Genomic DNA, 21,313 nt, shown 5'->3' with positions numbered 1-21,313 from the left:
GCTTCATTCCACTATAGAACTATACAAATACCCTGTTTATTCCACGTCCAGCAGTCACAGTATATGGACTGTGTTCATTCCGTTATAAACTCCATTCCACTGTAAACTGTGTATATTGTTCATTCCAATCTAAGCCGCACTGGGAATGTAAAATACATCTGGGTATACAGGAATGTGTCCACACCACTCTAAAGGGAGCCCGTCACATAAAGTAAGTTATGGTGGTGTTAGAGGATGTGACGGAGCAGGTGATGTATGTTTTATGCTGACCCGCTCCTGCAATCCAGCGCTGTGCCCTCTAAATTCGACGTGCGGTATGCAAATCTGACTCATGCCTACACTTTCCTATACAAATCTATGGGAGAGCGTGCAAAGTCAGATTTTCATGCCAAGTGCCAATTTCACTGAGTAAGGCCTCATGTCCACGGGCAGATTTGTTTTGCGGACATTTTCGGTCCAGAAAACAAATCGTAGCATGCTCCATTTTGCTAGGATCCCACACGGATGGCTTCCATTGAAGTCAATGGAAGCCGTCCGATCCGCGGCCTGTCCGCAATTGAATTGCGGACGGGCTACGGATACCATTGGAAACAGGAGTTAAAAAAGAAAAAAGTACTGCGTACGCGCGCGGCCTGCGCTTCTGCACACATCCGCAGTGAAAAAGAAAGAAGATCTGGAAGGCACACAGGAGACCCGCACAGGTAAATATGTGTCCTCAGCCGCGGGCAGGGTGGGATCCCGCTGCGGGCTCCAACATCAGAAACTGACCCATCCGTAAAGATGAGGCCTAACACTGCTGGTGTTGCTTGGTGTGATTGGGCTGACTTTTGGCGCAAATCTCAGGAAAATCAGCTTTCCCGTAATACATGCTGAGCAGCTCAGCATGCTGCCAATCAAATGATGTCAGAAAATGTGTCCTCCATCTTGTATATGCGCAGCACTTTCATTGGACGCCTTCATCACATGACCCAGCCATATATAACACAGACATAGAAGCGTGTGAATGTATATAACATGTCTCCCAACCGTCCTGGATTCTGTATGAAAGTCCTGGATTTGTGATGCTGTCCCACCGTCACAGGCGGCAGGAGGATGTCCCGACCTGACTCCCCCCACTTCCTCAGTCATCGGGCGCATTCACACTGGCATATTGTCACTGCATATTACGCACACGTATTTCCTGTGTGTAACACACGGTGAATGCAAGCAATGAAAGCCAATGGACTTTCACTCCTCCATTCCCAGCGGCGTGTGGGCACTTCGTATCAGTACGCAGGAGAAAAAAATCGTAGCGTGCTCCATTTCTCCACATATCAAACGCAGCCTTTGAATGGGCTATGTATTAAACGCTGTCCATAGGCAGGCATTGCGAAGAGGCAGTGTTTCGATACGCATCTCCTCTCTGAACATAGCGGGGGGTTTGGGGGAAAAAAAAAAAATCACACAGCACATGTGACGTCAGGACTGCGGGCATGCGCAGCGCCAATTGTAGCCCTACACAATCTCTGCACTGTAATGCGTACAACGCTGTGGGAAACTCGCAGCGTTTTACGCATACGCCCAAGTGAATAAGCCCATAGGCCCAACATAATTGGTTGTTTGCCGCCAGCATGTTTGCCGCCACAATGGCATTGTGTACCTGCTGCACGCCGCCAATCACCATGCACTATCTTGGCGTGTGTTCGTGCATAATACGTGCCAGGATAGAACATGCTGCCATCTTTATTTCACGCAATATGTGTTCGGCAGATGGGAGCCTATGGCAGATTGGTCACAACACGGTTGAGTGAAGGATCCCTCACGCTAGAAAGGGATCCTCTGCCGCTCTCACAACACCATACAAACCGCACGGATAATCCTATATTGTCAGTGCAGTTACCATGGCTACAGTGGATGGAGGACCTCTGATGACATAACAGTCACATGACCACAACAAGTCCGCAGAGGAGGTAAGAGAGGAGCTCCTCGACCTCCAGCATCACCTGCAAATCTGAGGGGAGCGGGAGTAAGAGGCTGCCGCCAGTGGGGGAGGGGTGACAAGAGGAAGAGGATGCTGCCACCAGTGGGGGAAGAGTAAGAAGGAGGAGAGGATGCTGTTGCCAGTGGGGGAGGGGTAAGAAGGGGAAGAGGATGCTGCTGCCCGTGGGGGAGGGGTAAGAAGGGGAAGAGGATGCTGCTGCCCGTGGGGGAGGGCTAAGAAGAGGGAGAGGATGCGGCTGCCAGTGGGCGAGGGGTAAGAAAAGCTAGAGGATGCTGCTGCCAGCGGGGGAGGGGTAAGAAGAGAGAGAGGATGCTGCTGCCAGTGGGGGAGGGGTGAGAAGAGGGAGAGGATGCTGCTGCCAGTGGGGGAGGGGTGAGAAGAGGGAGAGGATGCTGCTGCTGTCGCCAGTGGGAGACGAGTGAGAAGAGGAAGAGGATGCTGCCACCAGTGGGGTAGGGGTGAGACGAGAAAGATGATGCTGCTGTTGCTGCCAGTGGGGGCGAGGTGCAAAGAGGATGCTGCTGCTAGTGGGGGAGGGGTGGGAAGAGGGAGAGGATGCTGCTGCTGCCAGTAGGGCAGGGGTGAGCTGAGGGAGAGGATGCTGCTGCTGCCGCCAGTGGGGGCGTGGTGGGAAGAGGATGCTGCTGCTAGTGGGGGAAGGGGTGAGAAGAGGGAGAGGATGCTGCTGCTACCAGTGGGGGAGGAGTAAGAAGGGGGAGAGAATGCTGCTGCCTCCAGTGGGGAAGGGGTAAGAAGAGGGAGAGGATGCTGCCGCTATTGGGGAAGGGGTAAGAAGAGGGAGAGAATGCTGCTAGTGGGGGAGAGATGAGAAGAGGGCGAGGATGCTGCTAGTGTGGGAGGGGTGAGAAGGGAGAAGATGCTGCCGCTAATGGGGCAGGGGTGAGAAGAGGGAGAGGATGCTGCTAGTGGGGGAGAGGTGAGAAGAGGGGGAGGATGCCGCTAGTGGGGGAGAGGTGAGAAGAGGGGGAGGATGCCGCTAGTGGGACAGGGGTGAGAAGAGGGAGAGGATGCTGCTGCTTTCAATGTGGAAGGGGTGAGAAGAGGGAGAGGATCCTGCTGCCACCAGCAGGAGAGGGAAAAGAAGGGGGAGAGGATGCTGCCGCCAGTGGGGAAGGGGTGAGAAGAGGGAGAGGATGCTGCCACTAGTGGGGAAGGGGTGAGAAGAGGGAGAGGATGCTGCCGATAGTGGGGAACGGGTGAGAAGAGGGAGAGGATGCTGCCGATAGTGGGGAACGGGTGAGAAGAGGGAGAGGATGCTGCCACTAGTGGGGAAGGGGTGAGAAGAGGGAGAGGATGCTGCCGATAGTGGGGAACGGGTGAGAAGAGGAAGAGGATGCTGCTATCGCCAGTGGGGGAGGGGTAAGAAGGGGGAGAGGATGCTGCTGCCACCAGTGGGGAAGGAATAAGAATAGGGAGAAGATGCTGCTGCCAGTCGAGAAGGGGTGAGAAGAGGGAGAGGATGCTGCCGCCAGTGGGGAAGGGGTGACAGAAGGGAGAGGATGCTGCTGCCGCCAGTGGGGAAAAGGAAAGAAGGTGGAGAGGATGCTGCTGCCAGTGGGAAAGGGGTAAGAAGAGGGAGAAGATGCTGCTGCCAGTGGGGAAGGGGTGAGAAGAGGGAGAGGATGCTGTCGCCAGTGGGGAAGGGGTGAGAAGAGGGAGAAGATGCTGCCGCCAGTGGGGAAGGGGTGAGGAGAGAGAAAGGATGCTACCCCTAGTGGGGAAGTGGTGGGGTTAAAATGCTGCTGCTGTTTGAGCTACACTATGGTTTTCGGCGCTGTTGGGGTGATATTTTATGCTGCATTGTAGTATTCGTTACAGCTAGGGGCAGTATGTGCGCCACACGGTGATATTCATCTGGCTCTGCTGGGGGTCATATAGGCGCTACATGTGATATTTGCTGCTGCCCTGGAGTATTTGTACCATAATATTGCAAGATGATACGGGCGGTAAAGTTCTGATTTGGACTCCTATTGAGGACGCATTCACCCCAGCAATATTCTCATGCAAGTTTTGTGCTACTCACATGAGTGATCTTTTTTTTCTTGCAACTTTGCTACGGGGAAAGAAAAAATTGCTGCTTGTTTTATCTTTTGACGTCCCCTCGGAGCGCTTCGCTAATTGTTTTCAATGAGATCCTAAAAGCCATTGCATGGCGTGTGATGTGCGTGCAAGTGTAATGGCCAATCACCATGCACTAGCTTGGCATGTATGTGTACGCAATACATGACAAGATACAATACACTGTAACAATACATTCATGTGAAGGAGCCCTTAATTTTATTTATATATATATATATATATATATATATATATATATATATATATAGATATACACACACATACATATACACACACACATATATGTATGTGTGTATGTATATGCAGAGGAAACTCATTCTATCTCTCTTTAATAATAATAATGATAATAATAATCTTTAATACTTTTGTTATATTGTTCATTCTTTTCCGTATGTCCCAATGCACAGTCATGTGATAAGCGTATCTGATTGTCAGCCCTTGGATCAGCGGTGCGAGGCGTTACACCCAGGGCTGGTCACACTCACTGCTCTGGGACCCAGCCAAAAAAAGAAAGCTGCAAGTTCTGAGGGAGGAAATACTTCCAGCAGTGAAGGGACAGAAGTGTGGGGAGCACCGGAGCCGGTGACCTAGGGCTGCCTTATACTTGTCTCTACTTAACTTCCTGAAGGGACAGATCGCTTGGAGAAAGAGAATAAACTAGTAAGTAACTTCTCACTGAGCCATCTGCTGCATCTCTTCTCTCTCCTCTCCATCTCTACCCTATCTCCTTACTGTCCATCTGAGACACCTCCTATGATCAGCACTAACTATAGACATTCTTGATAAGGATGATTTGCTACTGTACTTTGGCTAATTAAGGGGGAAAGCACCCTTCGTCTGCTCATATTACATACACCGCACATACCAAGGGAAGGTTTATGAATTAGATACACCCCTTCATACCAGAAGAGAAATTTCAGGTTTGATACACCCCTGCAACAGAGTTTAGCTACCAGATTAGAAACACTTCATGTATCATAGTATAGATAGAAATACCCACTCGTAAAGTTTCAGATTAGATACAACCCACATATCAGAAGAGAGCTTTTGGATTAGATACACCCCACATATCAGAAGAGAGTTTATGGGTTAGATACACCCTTACATACCAGAAGATAACTTTTAGGTTTAATACACCCCTACTTCCACATTAGAAACACCTCATATACAATAGTATAGTTAGACATACGCATTTTCAGGTTAGCTATATCCCACACATCAGAAGAGAGGTTTTGGATTAGATACACACCCCATATATCAGAAAAGAATTTTTGGATTAGATACACACCACATATATCAGAAGAGAGTATTGGATTAGATACACATCCCATACATCAGAAAAGAGCTTTTGGATAAAATTCATACCCCGTATATCAGAAGAGAGTTTTTAGATTAGATATACTTTACATATTAGAAGATATTAAATAATCATGCTAAATTCTTAAAGTGCAAAGAAGTTCATGTAAAAGAACTCTTAGTGAATCTTAATAAATATGCTTTTTTAAAATGACACACATGTATGGCATCTCACAGGAGACCTACATGAGCGCATGCACCAAATTTACAACTGGCACCAAGTTTCATAGATTAAGCACAGCTGCAGCAATTATGGCCGCCGTGCACAGATGTGTATATGTGTCCTGATGATTTTACAGCTGTTCCCCAAGTGCATGCATTATACTTTTCCTAAAGAGAAGAGTCAACAATCGTTATACAATCACCACTGGATCCATGAGGAATGTAAAGAAAAAATTAAATGTGTTTTTACATTTCCAGTGGGGGCTAAAAGAAAAAAAAAAACACTTGTAAAAGTTTTGGGTGCAGTTGCTTATCTTCATTGATTAGGAAAGAGCACTGCAGTCCCATCCAGTTGGGTCAGTTCACGCCCTAAAGGATGACAGAGCTGTTGTCCTGTAGCAAAGACTTGCATCTCCTACACACTCAGAGATGCACATTTCTTTTTTTTGTCCTTTTCAAGCACATTCCTGGACTCCCCCACAACTCGGCACACCCTGAGAGCTCCACAGTCCACCCTACTATTTAAAGAGCAGACAAGTGGATCTTCTTACTGCACTTTTTATAAAAGTTAAACATTTCCCTGGTTCACTCCTTATAGTTAATAGTTGTGAAGAAGAGTTTAAACTAAGCCCATGTCTCTTTTAAGTGTAGAAGAAAGATCACAGAAGTTTTTCTGCCTCAAGTCACTTGGTGCAATCAACTTACCGAGAACTTATCAACAGTTTATCAACAGCTTATCAAGCATGCCCAAGATACTATGATATGATAGATACACTTTGATATGAAAAGAAATAAACCGCAGTAGAAAAAAATTAATCTTGATAAGTTTAAAAGCCATAAATGCAAGGGACTCAACACCAGGCTATGATTCTATCCATCTTCGGATCACAATATGAGGACTTCTTGATATATACATCTTTAAATGCAGTAATTTGTCTATAGGATGCAAACCATTATGTCATAAAATTGATAGGCAACAATCACTATCGATGATGTAACTACAGGCTAGCAAAAGCAACAGCTGAGGGTCCCACCTTCATAGTAACACAGTATATAAGGCTGATAAAAAAAAAAAACATATGTCCATCCAGTACAGCCTATTATCCTGCAATGTTATAGGGTCCTGAAGCTGTATGCATATACCTTCTTATCACCAGTAGGGGTCAGGAAGGAATGGCTCTGACCTTTAGCAAAATAGTTGAACCCTCTGACGCTGTATTATTTCTCCCCACGTCTTTTCAATTTTAAAAATGAAAAAGCAGCACCAAGAACAACACAGCAAAACCTCTCCAAAAGACCACCTCCTTAGCTAGACCACATTTCTTGTGACTCAGTTCCACCATATAGTATACATACTGGTCATGTTCTTGGGAACCAGTGGGAAGAGCGGCAAAAAACGCAAGTGCAGTGCAACCTTTTTTGAGAGTTGAGGGTCCAGGGGCAAGGAAAAATAATCCAACTTCTCTTTATTAATACAACCAGAAAAGACAAATGTGTTTCGAGGCAATAAAACCTCTTCTTCAGTGAAACAGCAGAACACAAGAGGACTGTATCATGTGTGGTGTTCCCGTGAGTAGAAGAACACCTCAAAATGAGTTTATCTTTGCTGGTTGAATTAATAAAGAGAAGTTGGGTTATTTTTTTCCTGATTCTAGACTCCCTTCTTTCAAAAAAGTTTGCACCAAACTGGCTCTTTTGCTTTTGCTGAGAATGCTACATGATTCTTAAATCGAGGCCCCTAACATCTTTTCTCTGTGAAGAGCTGAAGCTCCCAAACAGTTGAAGGGGGTTGTGTTGCATTATCAGGTATCATGCTAGCAGTTAAGGTCCTTTTACACGCGATGAATGTCGGGCAAACGATGCCCGACACTCGTTCCTGTGTTTTCTCTCTCCCGTGCTTCTGCACAGGAGCTAGCAGAGCTGTCTCGCTCATGGAGAGGCCAGCAGGGGGGCGGGGTAGTGTAGGAGATTTCTCTCCTCTCGCTCCCCCACTGCTCTCCATCGAGATAACACAGCGGCCGTTCACTACTGAACGGCCGCTGTTTAAAGTGAGCGATGAGCTCATCGCTAATTGTTTATGCAGCATAAAATATCAGCAATGAGCTTCATCGCTCAGTTTAAACAGTAGTGAACGGTCGCTGTGTTATCTCAATGGAGGGGGGCGGGGGAGCAAGAGGAGAAAAATCTGCTGCACTGCCCCGCCCCCCTGCTGGCCTCTCCATGAGCAAGACAGCTCTACTAGCTCTCGTGCAGGAGCACGGGAGTGCGGAAACACAGGGATGAGTGTCGGGCAACGTTTGTAAATGGACCTTTAGGCCGGCTTAACACTGGCGTGGGTGATACTCACAATCCATGGGATACCTTTGACCTTTGGATGTGGTTCTCCTATTGTTTTCAATGGGACCAGCACTGCTGCCACTGGCCCCATTGAAAACAATGGGCTATGTCTTCGAAAAGATAGGACATGCTGAGATTCTTTTCCTGCAGAGCATCGCAATGCGTTTTTGCATAAAAAAATGTGTCTCATCTCCAGGTAAAAAAACATGTTGAGAAGCATGATATTGGGCCGGGTTGCTTGGCCAGATATCGCTCTCGCCCATGTGAATGTAGCCATAAATGGAATGTCCGATTAGGAAAAACTATTTTTAAAGTTCCCTAATGAGGGTTTCGAAGAGGCGGCCGTCTTCTTCAGGATGCTGATGTATTAGCCAGAGACACTACAAAATGATGTATCTGGGGAACCTGCCACCGCTGTGCATTAAGTGGGTGATGCACTAATGTTAATGGAGAAATGTAGAAATAAGGGAGATTGAACAATATCTCTATAGCACCTCCTATTGCATGGCAGCATTCCTGCCAATCAATGTTTGACCCTTTAAACTGGTCTGTAGAGCAATGATTGGAAAATGAAAACCAAGCCAGAATCCATACATAGACACCTGTTTCGGGGGGTTTGCCCCTCATCGGTGTGCAGTAGGATCCTGGCTTGGCTAGTGAGAGGCCTATGACATGGGTCGGGAAGGGTATCATCACTCCTTAAGAAGAGCATCTCGACGGTGAATGGGGAGACTTATAAGGCCATTCATGCTCCTCTGGGAAATATATGCAATAAGGAAGATGGAACAATACTTCTCCAGCGCCACCTATTGGATAGCAGCATTGCGTAGGAAAACGTGTAATGCCTCATTTGTCCTCCGGAGTAGTTTAAGGCCAGGTCCACACAAGCATATTTGAACTGCATTTTATGTGCGCGATTCTGCATCAAAGTTCACAGATTTTCAGCAGGAATTGACTGCACATCATCTTCATCTCACCCACTCACCTTGCTATACATGGCGCTGTCAGTGCACCCTTGCAGCCTCTAGTGAGCGCCGAGCTGCTGGTCAGTTGATTCCATTTCCACATCACGTGACCAGCGACTCAGAGCTTACTAGATGCTACTGGGTTACTCTGACAGCGCTATGTATTCCAAGGTGGGGGTTGTAGCTACTAAAATCAGCTGTGAACACACCCTCATACTTATGACTTACCTGTTACAGCAAATCCATCCTCATAGCAAAATAACAAAAGTCTTCTTCACTAATATATACAATATAAGACTCGACGAGAGAGACATCATGTGACAGTCTTTATTGCAATGGGCCACGTAGAACAGCATTACGTGGCTCCTGTCCTATTTGTTGAATGTTTCATACTTCCTAGACAATGTGTCATCCTTCTGTATGGATGCCAGATGTCTATACAAGCAATTATATAATACTGTAATGTCAGCCAAAGAATACCTCCTATGTAGAAAATCTGAGTGTCAACAATAAAATCATAAAACCCTCAAACTATGTTCTTAGAGTAACGGGTTAGGCCTCTCACACGAGCAACTAACGGTCAATAACCAAATACTAAGGCCCAATGCACATGTGCGGATTTTTGCTGCGTAGTCCGTGGTGGGCCTCTGGCCGTGGATTCCACAGCAACAACTGTCCATAGCATGCAAGGTAAAATGATTCTTCCACGCACACGACAAGAAATCACTTCCAATTTCGCTCGCGGAGGAAGAGTCACAGCATGCTCTGTTTTTGTGCGTGGACTCGCACAGACAGCTTACATTGCAGTTAATGGAAGCTGTCTGACCCACAGCGATTCCGAAATGTAAATTTAGAAATCACAGTGGATCCGCGTCATTGTCGGCGCAGCATTCTCTGCACTGCACACCTGCGCTGGCTGGCACATTTGCAGCACAGAGGACAAAAGTACGCGGGAGTCACTGGCCGGCACTGGGTCGGATCCCGCATGCGGAATCTGACCTGTCCGTGTGCATTCAGCCTAAAACTGAAGAAAATTGCGTTTGGACATATGGTAACTGACCACATGGAACACTACTGCTATGTGGTTACTATAGATGAGCGAGTATACTCGCTAAAGGCAATTGCTCGAGCGAGCATTGCCTTTAGTGAGTATCTCCCCCGCTCGAGCGAGCATTGCCTTTAGCGAGTATCTCCCCCGCTCGAGACTGCAGGTTCGGGTTCCGGCAGCGGGCACGGAGCTGCGGGGGAGAGCGGAGCGGAACGGAGGGGAGATCTCTCTCTCTCTCCCCCCCGCTCCCTCCTGCTGACAGCCGCTACTCACCGCTCCCCCGCGCCGGCACCCGAACCTGCAGTCTCGAGCGGGGGAGATACTCGCTAAAGGCAATGCTCGCTCGAGACTGCAAGCATTTGCCTTTAGCAAGTATACTTGCTCATCTCTAGTGATAACCTAGCCTAGGTTCCAATGTCCACAGGCAGGTTTGATTTGTGGAATCCGCGCGGGGCACTCTTTTGGTCCAGAAAACAAACAGGTGCTGTCCGCTCTGCCACACTTTTTCTCCACAGGTCCCCGACACACTTGTCTGTAATCTTTAGCCAGCGCTTCCTGGTTAGTGGGTTCAAAAATCCTGCTTTAAGGAAGCGCTGGCTCTAATTGGCTGAGCCACAGTGCTCGAGAACCAATCACAGCCATTCAACGGCTGTAGAGCTTCAGGAGGAGAAATGCGGCGGATCGGACAGCGTCTGTTAGGTAATATATTGTGGGGGTTTTTTTAAAATCCAACTAGGGCTTATTTTAGGGACAAACGGTAGGACTTCCTACTGTAAAAGTAGCATTGCAATGGACAAAGGAAGGGTCCATGGGGAAACATGGGCTACAAAACATCGCAAATCGTGGCTGTATAGAGCATGCCACAATTTTTTTTGCTCGCAATGTAGCTGCCTACAAAACATCACTAATGTGAAGGAACTCATTGGAAAGCGTGGGGTTCACATACATGCGACTTGTAGAGCTGTCGCCTCGTGAGAAAATTGTGAAATTTTGTCACCCATGTGAAAGCAGCCTCACAGAAGTGATGCGAGGCGCTTTTGCATGAAAAACACCTTGTGTCCCCAAGTAAAACGCATGTTGACACATTGAGTTTCTCGGCCCGAATTCGCGCTTGTCCGTGTGAATAAGCCTTAGGCTGTATTTATAAAGGCCCCCACAAGTAGTGCCTGAGATTCTTGGACACAACTCGCATCGCACAATACACACGCACCCCATCACGTGCTGTGTGAGGTGCGGGCCACCACGCATTTCGTGTTCCATTCTTCTGCAATACCAAAATAGGGCATGCAGCAATTTTTCAATTTTAGTCCATGGATCCAAGTGAAAATCCACTCATAAATGAACCCACTCAAATAAATGGGTTCATATTCCATGTGACTTCTGTCCATATCAGACGGGACAGAACTTGCATTAGGTTGGTTTAACACGGGTGTATTTGCATGCACAATACATAAAGAATAGAACCCCTTTGATTTCAGCGAGTTCATTTGCATTACCGTATTTTGTGTGCACATTTCAGTCACGCAAAAAAGAAAAGAACATGTTCTATCTTTCTGCGTATTTGCGCATCAAAGGTCCCCATGAAAGTCAATAGGGGGGTGTGCAAATGTGCAAGAAGATGCGTGAAATACTGTATAATTGCACTGGAAAAAGAACACATCTGGAACTAATTAGCCATTTCAGTTGGTGCGTCTGTGAGCAAATGAACATTCCCTGCAGTCAGAAAAAGTACAGTAAGATACGCTGATACGAGAACAAAAAAGCCTCGTTCATTGCGCAGAGGTGAGTGCAATTGCGCTTACGCTCGTGTGAAACCAGCTTTAGTGGTAAAACCACGTGAGCTTTTTCGGCCTCCTGCACATGGGCGGGATTTCACCTCCGGATTCTGCAGCAAATCCAGCCCATAGCATGCTATGAGAACTTGGAAATCGATTGCAATTTTCTGCTCGCGGGGGAAAAAAATCGCAGCATGCTATGATTTTGTGCAATCAACGCGCGACAGGTTTCTATTGAAGTCAATGAAAGCTGTCCGTCCCATGGCCATTCTGCAATCATCATTGCAGAATGGCCACAGGAGCTGCACCATCCCCATAGCGACGGTGCAGTGTCCTCTCAACTGCGCATGAGCAGGCCAGCACATTCGCAGCAAAGGAGGCTGTTTCATCGCCGTAGTGATCATCGTGTCCTCTGTACTGTGCATGTGGTAGCCGATGCTCCAGCCGGCACATTCACAGCAGGGGAAAAGACACCGGACAGGTAAGCTGGGGTCACCGGCCAGGCACCGGGTCGAACTCTGCTGCAGGAATCCCGCATGCGGGGTCTGACCCGCCCGTATGCAGGCAGTCTTTAGCAGAGTTTTGGCCACCGTACAATTGTTAGTGCTCATTCACATGGGCATATTTACGTTCTGTATTATGTGCATATTTTTTACACATGTAATGCAAATAGCTGAAACCCTTTTGATTTTCATTGGGGATTCAGACCTGCGTATTTACATGCATGAAAAATAGCTCAGCATGTCCTATTTTGGTCTGTACTACCAACCAAAATAGCCCTCTTGTATACAAGTCTATGGGACTATGAAAATAGTCGGCTTTCATGCTGTGCGCCAACTTCATCAAGGGACAGCGCAGGATCACGAGTGAGTATAAAACCTAACTCACCCCGCTCCCTGTTACGTACCCTAACACAAGCTAAGTATGGCGCCATGGGGTTGTGATATGTCCCTGAAAATCAGCCTGCAATTCTGCATCAAAATTCGCCATTAGCCCTATAGATTCGAGTGCAGAATGCTGCAAGAGAAAATTCCATTGTGTCCTGGCAGAAATATTCCAACTCCAAAGGTAGCTTTCACACATGATAAAATATTCTGCAACCTTGTTGCAGTATATGCCCTCCCGTAGAAACATGTAAGAAGGCCTCTATTGTTTTTATATTTTATTGCTCCACATTGTTTTTATCTTGATTAGAGATGAGCGAACGTACTCGGATAAGCACTACTCGTCCGAGTAATGTGCCTTATCCGAGTACCGCTGTACTCGTCTTGAAAGATTCGGGGAGCGCCGCGGAGCGGGGAGCTGCAGGGGAGAGCCGGGAGGAACGGAGGGGAGATCTCTCTCTCCCTCTCTCCCGCCCGCTCTCCCCTGCTCCCCGCCGCAACTCACCTGTCAGCAGCGGCGCTCCCCGAATCTTTCAAGACGAGCACAGCAGTACTCGGATAAAGCACATTACTCGGACGAGTAGTGCTTATCCGAGTACGTTCGCTCATCTCTAATCTTGATGTAATAAAAATTATTTTTTAACCCAAATCATTTTTTCTTGAGTGCTGAAGGTCCATTAGGGACTTTTCATATGGGATGGAATGAGTCCACGCGGACATTTCTGCATCACAGCGTTATCCCTATGGGGCTTGAATTCTGCATTTGTTTAAATCTGTGTGTGTTTACTTGAAAATCGCAAGATTAAGTTCCGAGGCAGAAAAGCTTTCTGCTACATAATTAAGGACTTTTAGAAAATTGTTGTCGCGTATTTCTAACACACGGGAGATGTTATTCCACAATTAAACAAAAACACAAGAAATTTAGCAAAATCCTTCATTCTTACAGGAGCCACAATGTCCGTGACTGATTAGTTGTGTTACAGATCCACTCCACCTATGATGTGCTTGTCAAATTTTCAGCGCAGTTGACTACACTGTTTTGGGCATCAGTGCAACAGAAATCTGTGCAGTCCCAATGTCAGTGTGCAAACCAGCCTACACAAGCTACACTGCTACCAGCACAATATTAATCTACCTAAGCCTTACATGGGGGGGGGGTATCACAAATCTAATCGCAATTTCCCTTGATTTCATAGACTTCATGCGCACAGTATAAGGTGCAGTATATGTATGTGTTTATGTATAAAGAGTCAATCTGGACTGTTAAAGAGTTGTTCCCTTACATAGAAGGGACTGTTATATGTCAGTGAAGTAGAGTGTTTTTTTTAACCGTCATTGAACTTCCATGTTCCCTGGTAACCTTATCATGTGTTTGTTCCAAGGTCACAAAGACCTTAAAGCTACACAGCTATTGTACATACAGTAGTATACAGAAGTTTAGCAGTGTAATCTTACTTATCAATATAGCACATCAAGTAAAAAAGATAACAAACACTTGTGAGTGTTAAGGCAGCAGAAATGCAGTCCTTAGCTCTCGCTGCAAGTTGCAGGTTCAATCCCTGCAAGTTGCAGGTAGCCGGCTCAAGGTCGACTCAGCCTTCCATCCTTCCAAGGTCGATAAAATGAGTACCCAGTTTGCTGGGGGGGCGGGGGGTAATACATTTTTTTTAAAATTACCTGAAAGTGCTGCAGAATAAGTTGCCGCTATACAAATAACACTATTTATTTTATTGTTATGTTCAATTGTGGAACATACACCCAACTTTTATCAGCATCTGAGTAGCTGGCTCTATATTATACTACTTACATAAGGTATCCGATATTAAAATTGTGATATTCTTGGTTTATGTACACCTTACATTTGCAAAGGATGCAGTCCTGAGTCGGATTAACTATTTCTGATGGGCTGGTATGGATAAAGACCACATGTTGAATGTCCTGCTTACCACCCATGACTAGAAGATGTTTATATAACTGACCATCAGTGAATAGTTAACAAATGGATGCTTAATCAGAAAGAATCAACATGAATTAACAAAAGACAAAAAAATTCTATTGAGATGACAGAACAGTCAAAAGATAGTTAGAATGATAGTTCTCCAGCCTACCATCTGGGCTGGAGACGCTGCTGCATCGTCTGTTTATTATTTTTATCATGAGCTACCTGCACTATCTAAGACTGTAGCAAACGCTCTCTCTGGACTTATTTATAATATCAAACATTATCAAACATTCTATTCCAATCTTTCAGCGCCTCTCTATCTCTCTCTAGAAATAATTTGGCGTTCATTCTTTTAGTTTCTTAATCAGAAAGAAGTACTACACCTCACTGGAATGACACTTTTTGAGGAAAAAAGAAAATTTTTACTCCTTCACTTAGAGGCACAACAATCTTGGTGGTTATTATGACTTTTAAAGGCACACATTCATAATGGTTGCAGTCTCTAGGGGAAAAAAATGCAGTTTGCGGTCTTCTCTTACGCTTGGTGAGCAAATCACACTTGAACAGAAGAACAAAACAGTTGCAGATGTCTATACAGCTTTTTACTATGGCATGAAGAATTGTGCACCACACCACAAATCCCCCAGGACTCAGGTTGCACCCAAGAGGGATGACTGCTTTTGTGCAAACTTTCTATACTGCTAAGTTTAAGGAACACTACCCCTACACCACACCATGCCAGGCTTGTGCATAGGGTTGTACTAGGCTTTTGTATACAATGCCCTCTGGGGGTTCTCTGCATCTGTTAACTCCCTACAGGGTTTCAGAATCACCCAGACTACTCAAAGCTATGTGCATACATGCCAACACTACTTGTGTTTGTACAGAGAGGGGTTACAGTTCAAGTTCACACAGTCCATAAACAGGGTTACCACCTCTACACTTCACTCAAAGCTTGGATTAACAACACACAGTTCAACTTGACAGTAATTTTGCGATTTACACCTCTCACTCTCGGTGCCTCTTGCATCGTTCTTTACTTGCAGGAAGAGTGTAATTACAGATGCTGATTCCTGGCTTCCTACATGCTCTCTCACAGTCTGATTCTCTTTCTCCTAGCTTCTGACCAGGCCGTTGGACAACCAGTCCTAATACAATGCTTCTCTCTCTCATATCCCACCGGCTTGCTCTTTGGTGGCTTAGGGTTTTCTCACATCTGCATTGAAACCTCCGGTTGGAGGTTCTGTCGTAGATCCAACTCAAAGCACTGGAAGAAAAAGGGCTGCATGCAGCGCTTTTTTTCTTCCGTCTAAGAGCTGGACAGCTGAGTAGTATTTGAACGAACCGCAATGGGGTCTGTTCAGCGCTGTTTGTTTCCATCCTGAGATGGAGTCGTTTGGCCACAGGGATTCACCTTTCTGCTCACCGAATGGAGCAGAAAAGCAGAACCTTGAACAAAGGTGTGAAACCAGCCTTACACACTTACTAAAGGCACCAACACACACAACCTACAGACACATCTTAACTACAAACAGCTCTGGTCTGTGTTAAGGATTTGGTTGTGTACCATGGATTTTTGCCAATCTGACACCACTGAGCAGTGCCACTGGACATCTCTATCCCTATGGTGACGGTCACGATGACACAACTGGTAATTGGTTGCATGCGCAGTCATGTTGGTGTTGATGCATATGCATGTTCAATAGAGCCAATTAGCGTGGCGGCTATGCACTAGCGATTCCCACACATAGATGGGGTGATTTAAGTGCTTACTATATATACATGCCCTCATTTTTTAATTCCTACTGTCCCCTGATGGCCATCCCAAGCAATATGACTTCTGTGCTTTCACACAGTAGCGATGATCGCTCACTGAATGGAGGTAGAGCTCAGAAAATCTCTCCATTCACAGTAAACAGGCAGTTCATAAATGGACGACCGCCTGTTTAAACGGTTTGACAGTCGCTTGGTTTCTAGGTGAGCTCACATGCCTATTGGGTCCCATGTTTGCACAGGACAACATTTGATCATAATTGCTCTTTTGAGCGATTACTCAGGCAACTATCAGCCTGTGTAAAAGTATCCTAATTAGAGATGAGCGAGTATACTCGCTAAGGCTAACTACTTGAGCGAGTAAGTGCCTTAGCCCAGTATCTCCCCGCTCGTCTCTAAAGATTCGGGGGCCGGCGGGGGGCGGGGACCGGTGGGGGAGAGCGGGGAGGAACGGAGGGAAGATCTCTCTCTCCCTCTCTCCCCCCCCCCCCCCCCCCGCTACTCACCTGTCACCGGCGCCAGCCCCCAAATCTTTAGAGACGAGCGGGGAGATACTCGGCTAAGGCACTACTCACTCGAGTAATGTGCCTTAGCGAGTATACTCACTCATCTCTAATCCTAATGCTTAATTGGAATGATGAAAGGTTTACATATTGTCCAATGAGACAACTGAATTCAACTGTTTGATTCTCCACAGGACATGATCCATTTTGCTACGGAGCACTATATCTTGGTGCAATATAGCAATGTCCAGCATGCACATGACTGGTCCGCACATCATATGAACTAGTGGTTTCTGGGAGATTCAGGCAGCCATTGTAGTTTAGAACTGATTTTAGCATATAACTGTCATTCTTTATAACAACACCATTTCAGTGGGGTTACCTGTAGTCCTACATGTAACTCACTGTCATATCATGGTGTATACCACATGACAAACTAAAGTTGCCCATATTTATCATCATGTATTGGGGATAAAACGTTGGTTCATTTTGGCATTTCAGTCACCATGCCAAACTATTGTTTGCGATGGCCAACTATAGTCAAAAGTGTGATCAAATGTGATCTATAGGGGTTCCTACCCACTTGCATTTTTTTACGTGAATGTCAGTGGGACTTTCTAATGTTAAAAACGCAAGTTTGTGCTTTGCGATTTTTGTGCAATGTGTTTTTAACATCAGAAAGTCCCATTGTCATTCGCGTTTAAAAAAAAATAAAAAAATTGTTCGGTTTAAACAGCAATCATTCAGTCCCTCTCAAACAGGACTGAACGATTCTCATTTGATCGAGCCAACAATGCATTTGCAAATTATTTCACTGAGGCAGAGAAATCTACGTATTATATTATTTTATAGCCCTTTCACAGTGTAGACAATTTAAAATCATTTTTATTGATCACAATAGTTAAAAGCGCAGGGCACAAAGGAGAGAACCCGTACCCCTATTTTACTATAGAAGGGGGCAGGTACCCAATACAGACACACAATTATGACTCAGACGCACACAACAGTAGCATACCACCTAAGGTAGAAGACCTAATGGGGTGGTTAGCCGACAGTGATACTAAGCAAGATCGCAGTGCGGTAGATAGAGAACTGCGCACTGTGAATTAGATGCCAATGAAATAACGTATCAGCACTTCATAGATCATACCGAGGGTTTATCCTATCGGGCTATATGTGTAATCCTTAGAGTCACTTCATTAATGTTAATATTCTTAGGGTTAGGCTCCTATGTGCCCTGCGCGTTTAACTATTGTGATCAATAAAAGTTATTTTAAACAATGCATTTACCTGTCTAAGCAAGCTGAACGAGTGCGAACAAGTTAGCGGTGACATCATTTACTTGTTCAAATGAGAATCGGATCGTCTAAAAGGACCCAAAGTATCTCAAACTGCTAGAATTATGTAAGCCCCAACAAGGTCAGCCTTGTACAATGGATATACTATGTGAGGACAATAGTGTAGGACTCTGTTCTTTATTGTTTGCAGCATTCTGTTGGTAACTAACATCATCCGGATTTGCATAGTCACGGCCTGTGCAGGATCATTATCAGCGTGGTGTAACACTTTATGTTACAGGAGTTATAAATGTCAGTTACAAGGAACTTCTGCTTTCTAGGCATCCTCGGCGAACGCAGCTGCAGGGATGTCTAACGGAAGTGTAAGACTTGCAAAGCTGCTTACTCTTATTAACAGTCTTCCTCCTTTCACCACACTTTCTTCTGGTTGAGGGGACTGTATTCTCGTTACATGTTGTCTCCTTGCAACATTTCTAAAGTTTTTTGTAGTTTGCTTTGATATTTTTTCTTCTGTTATTTACTATAACATTATAAGAGGGTCAGTTGTGTGTGTGGCCCCTGACCCTTATAAAGGGACCCCACTGGAGGGTAGCAGAATACAGAGGCAGACAAATAGCAATAAACTCTTATTAAGTTGAGTCTACAGTAAACACAAAGAATATCCACAGAATATGGGATAACTTGCTGATCAGTGGGGTTCAACTGCTGGGACCCCCACCGATCACCAGAATGCACTTGTTCACTCCATTCATTCAACTGGACTGTCATAGATTGCTGAGCTCTTGAACACGGTATCTTCAGCAGTCCTATTGAAATGAATGCAGCATGAGTGTGACCTGTTCTGGTGATCTGTTGGGGTCCCAGTGGTCGAATCCACCACCAATCCGGAAGTTATCTCCTTCCTTGTGGATAGGGGAAGACTTTGTTTTACTGGGATACCCTTTTAATGCTTAGAGACACAGTAGGTACAAAACTTGGCAGTTACTACTGACTATTGACAGTCTCTCTTAGTAGGCACTTAGCATATTGGTTACAGTCTCTACTTATCTCACAGGGTATTTCACTTTAACTAAATTTGATGGGGTCACCTTGGTTTTATACTCTAGAGTCTCTGATCACTGTCTGAAGGAAGGCAACAATAGTATTGACTAGATACTAGGAAAACAATTTTTGGAAACTAATGCAGCACTATAGCCAAAAACTATTTGTTAGCTGTCCTTGAGAAATGTGTGGGTCAGAAAGGGTATAGTTTCTCCTTAGGGAGAGTACCTAGAAGGTGTGAGGAGACTTATGAGGACATGCTTGCTCCTCTGGGAGATTTATGCAAACGGAAGATTGGAACAATGCCTTTACAGTGCCACCTATTGGAAGGCAGCTTTCCTGCAAGTCAATGTCAGACCTTTTAACAAGTCTTGTAACGATGACTGGGAATATAAACCAGGTTATATATTTTCATTTGGTTTATATTCCAGTCACTAGGCACTGTAGAGGCATTATTCTATCTTTCCGTTTGAAAAAGCTGTGTTTTAGGGCTCCTTCATATGCTTTTTTGCATGCGGCTCAACACAACATATTTGCGCTATGAACAAGGCTTTTTTTGCTCCTATTTTTTTGCGAACGCAGGAATGGAAAATGTGTTCAATCCTATTAATATCAATGGGTTCTATTCTTTGCGTATTGCGCATGAAAATTTTGCGTACACAAATACGACCACGAATACGCTTGTTTGAAGGAGCCCTTACTTGTAGTCTTTAGTACTTGTACTTCAGGGGTAATCCAACCATATAAAATTGACGATCCGTCCTTAGGATAGGCCATCAGTATCTGATCGGTGCTTGTCCTCTGCTGCTCAAGATCCCTGACGAACAGCTGATTGAAGGGGTGGCAGCACTTGTGCGAGTGCCACAACTTCTTCAATGTTTGAGCAAGAGCCTGTTCATACTCGAAGGCTGTATTAGTTATATTGGTCGTTCTGAGTACTACCGCTGCGTGAAGTGAATGGGATAAGCCAGAGGACAGGCCATAGATTTTCGAGGCATTCTGCATGATGCATTATTAAGTAGATTTTCTTTTTCTAATCACTTCTCTTCTTTCCTCTGCAGGTAAACAATGGCCAATTGTTCTTGCATCCTCTGGTGCATATTTTGGATTATTATCCTAATTTTCATAGGCTGGCCACTGAGTATCTTCTTTGGAGCTCTGTATGGGTTTGTGGCACCACTTACCACCTGTGTGGGACTGGACCAGGTGACAGACTTGCTGCTGCAGGGGGTTAACTTGGGCAGGACCTGTGCGGAGTATGCGCGTACCGGCAAATCCCTGTGTTGAGTGGAGGATGTGGAACCTCAAGAACGTGTTCACAGCTTCATCTCAAGACTAAGACTCTAAGAAAACCCCGCAGCGATATTACCAACTTTGTTGTTGAACACCAGTGGTCGCATCTGAGGAGCATTTTCCAGATGGGGGTTATAAATAAGTACCTTTGTATAACTTTCCATGTTTTTGCATGAAATATATTTCCAATGGTCATTTGTATGACGTCATGATAAATAAAAAGTTATTGGCATCAGTCTTTTTGTTTTATTTCTAATCATTTCTCAATGTGAGCTGAGCCACATGAGGGCACTTATCAGGAGGTAGAACAAGCTGGGTCTCTATATTAGAAGTTTACATATAAACTTATATAGTGTTTCACCAGGGCAAAAACAAAATGGCTTTCTGACTTCAAAATAATTCAAGAGGACCGGATATCTTCATCAGACTGGAGCAAACGAAAGGATCCTTGGCTGAAATTCCGCCACCTGTTGTCCGCAGCCAGTGTCCAGCTAAATAAACTGCCCTCCCGTACCCCAGGTGCAGACGTGTGCGGAGAACAGGTGCTCGGACAACTGTATCGCTCTACATACGCACGCACAAATACAGAAGAAGGTCTGCAAATTAACCCTTTATCATTAGGTATTTAAAAAGAGAACACGTGAGTTTGACACTTTTACATTGTAAGATTAAGGCCAGCTTCACATTGGGTGTATTTTCAGAGAATAGATCAATTGATTTCAATAGGCTTATTCACATTTCCGTATTTTACAGGCGCATTTCAGTCGACAAAAAAAAACAATTATATGTATATATATCATGCTCTATTTTTCTGCATATTTGTGCACCAAATGTCCTCATATAAGTCAATAGGGG

General features: G+C 45.3%; 1 long non-coding RNA gene across 1 annotated transcript; it reads left to right on the top strand.

The window, feature by feature from the left end:
- The first annotated feature begins 3,552 nt into the window (after positions 1-3,552).
- Positions 3,553-20,693, top strand: LOC136633105 (uncharacterized). The gene is made up of 3 exons (XR_010793229.1): positions 3,553-3,567; positions 4,489-4,741; positions 20,227-20,693. It is a non-coding gene; the product is annotated as an uncharacterized lncRNA (long non-coding RNA).
- The last annotated feature ends 620 nt before the right edge of the window (positions 20,694-21,313 follow it).

The sequence above is a fragment of the Eleutherodactylus coqui genome, chromosome 6 (assembly GCF_035609145.1).
Source record: "Eleutherodactylus coqui strain aEleCoq1 chromosome 6, aEleCoq1.hap1, whole genome shotgun sequence".
In the NCBI taxonomy this organism is placed as follows: Eukaryota; Metazoa; Chordata; class Amphibia; order Anura; family Eleutherodactylidae; genus Eleutherodactylus; species Eleutherodactylus coqui.
Note: the sequence above shows the minus strand (reverse complement) of the source record. Positions and strands in the feature narration are given on the sequence as shown.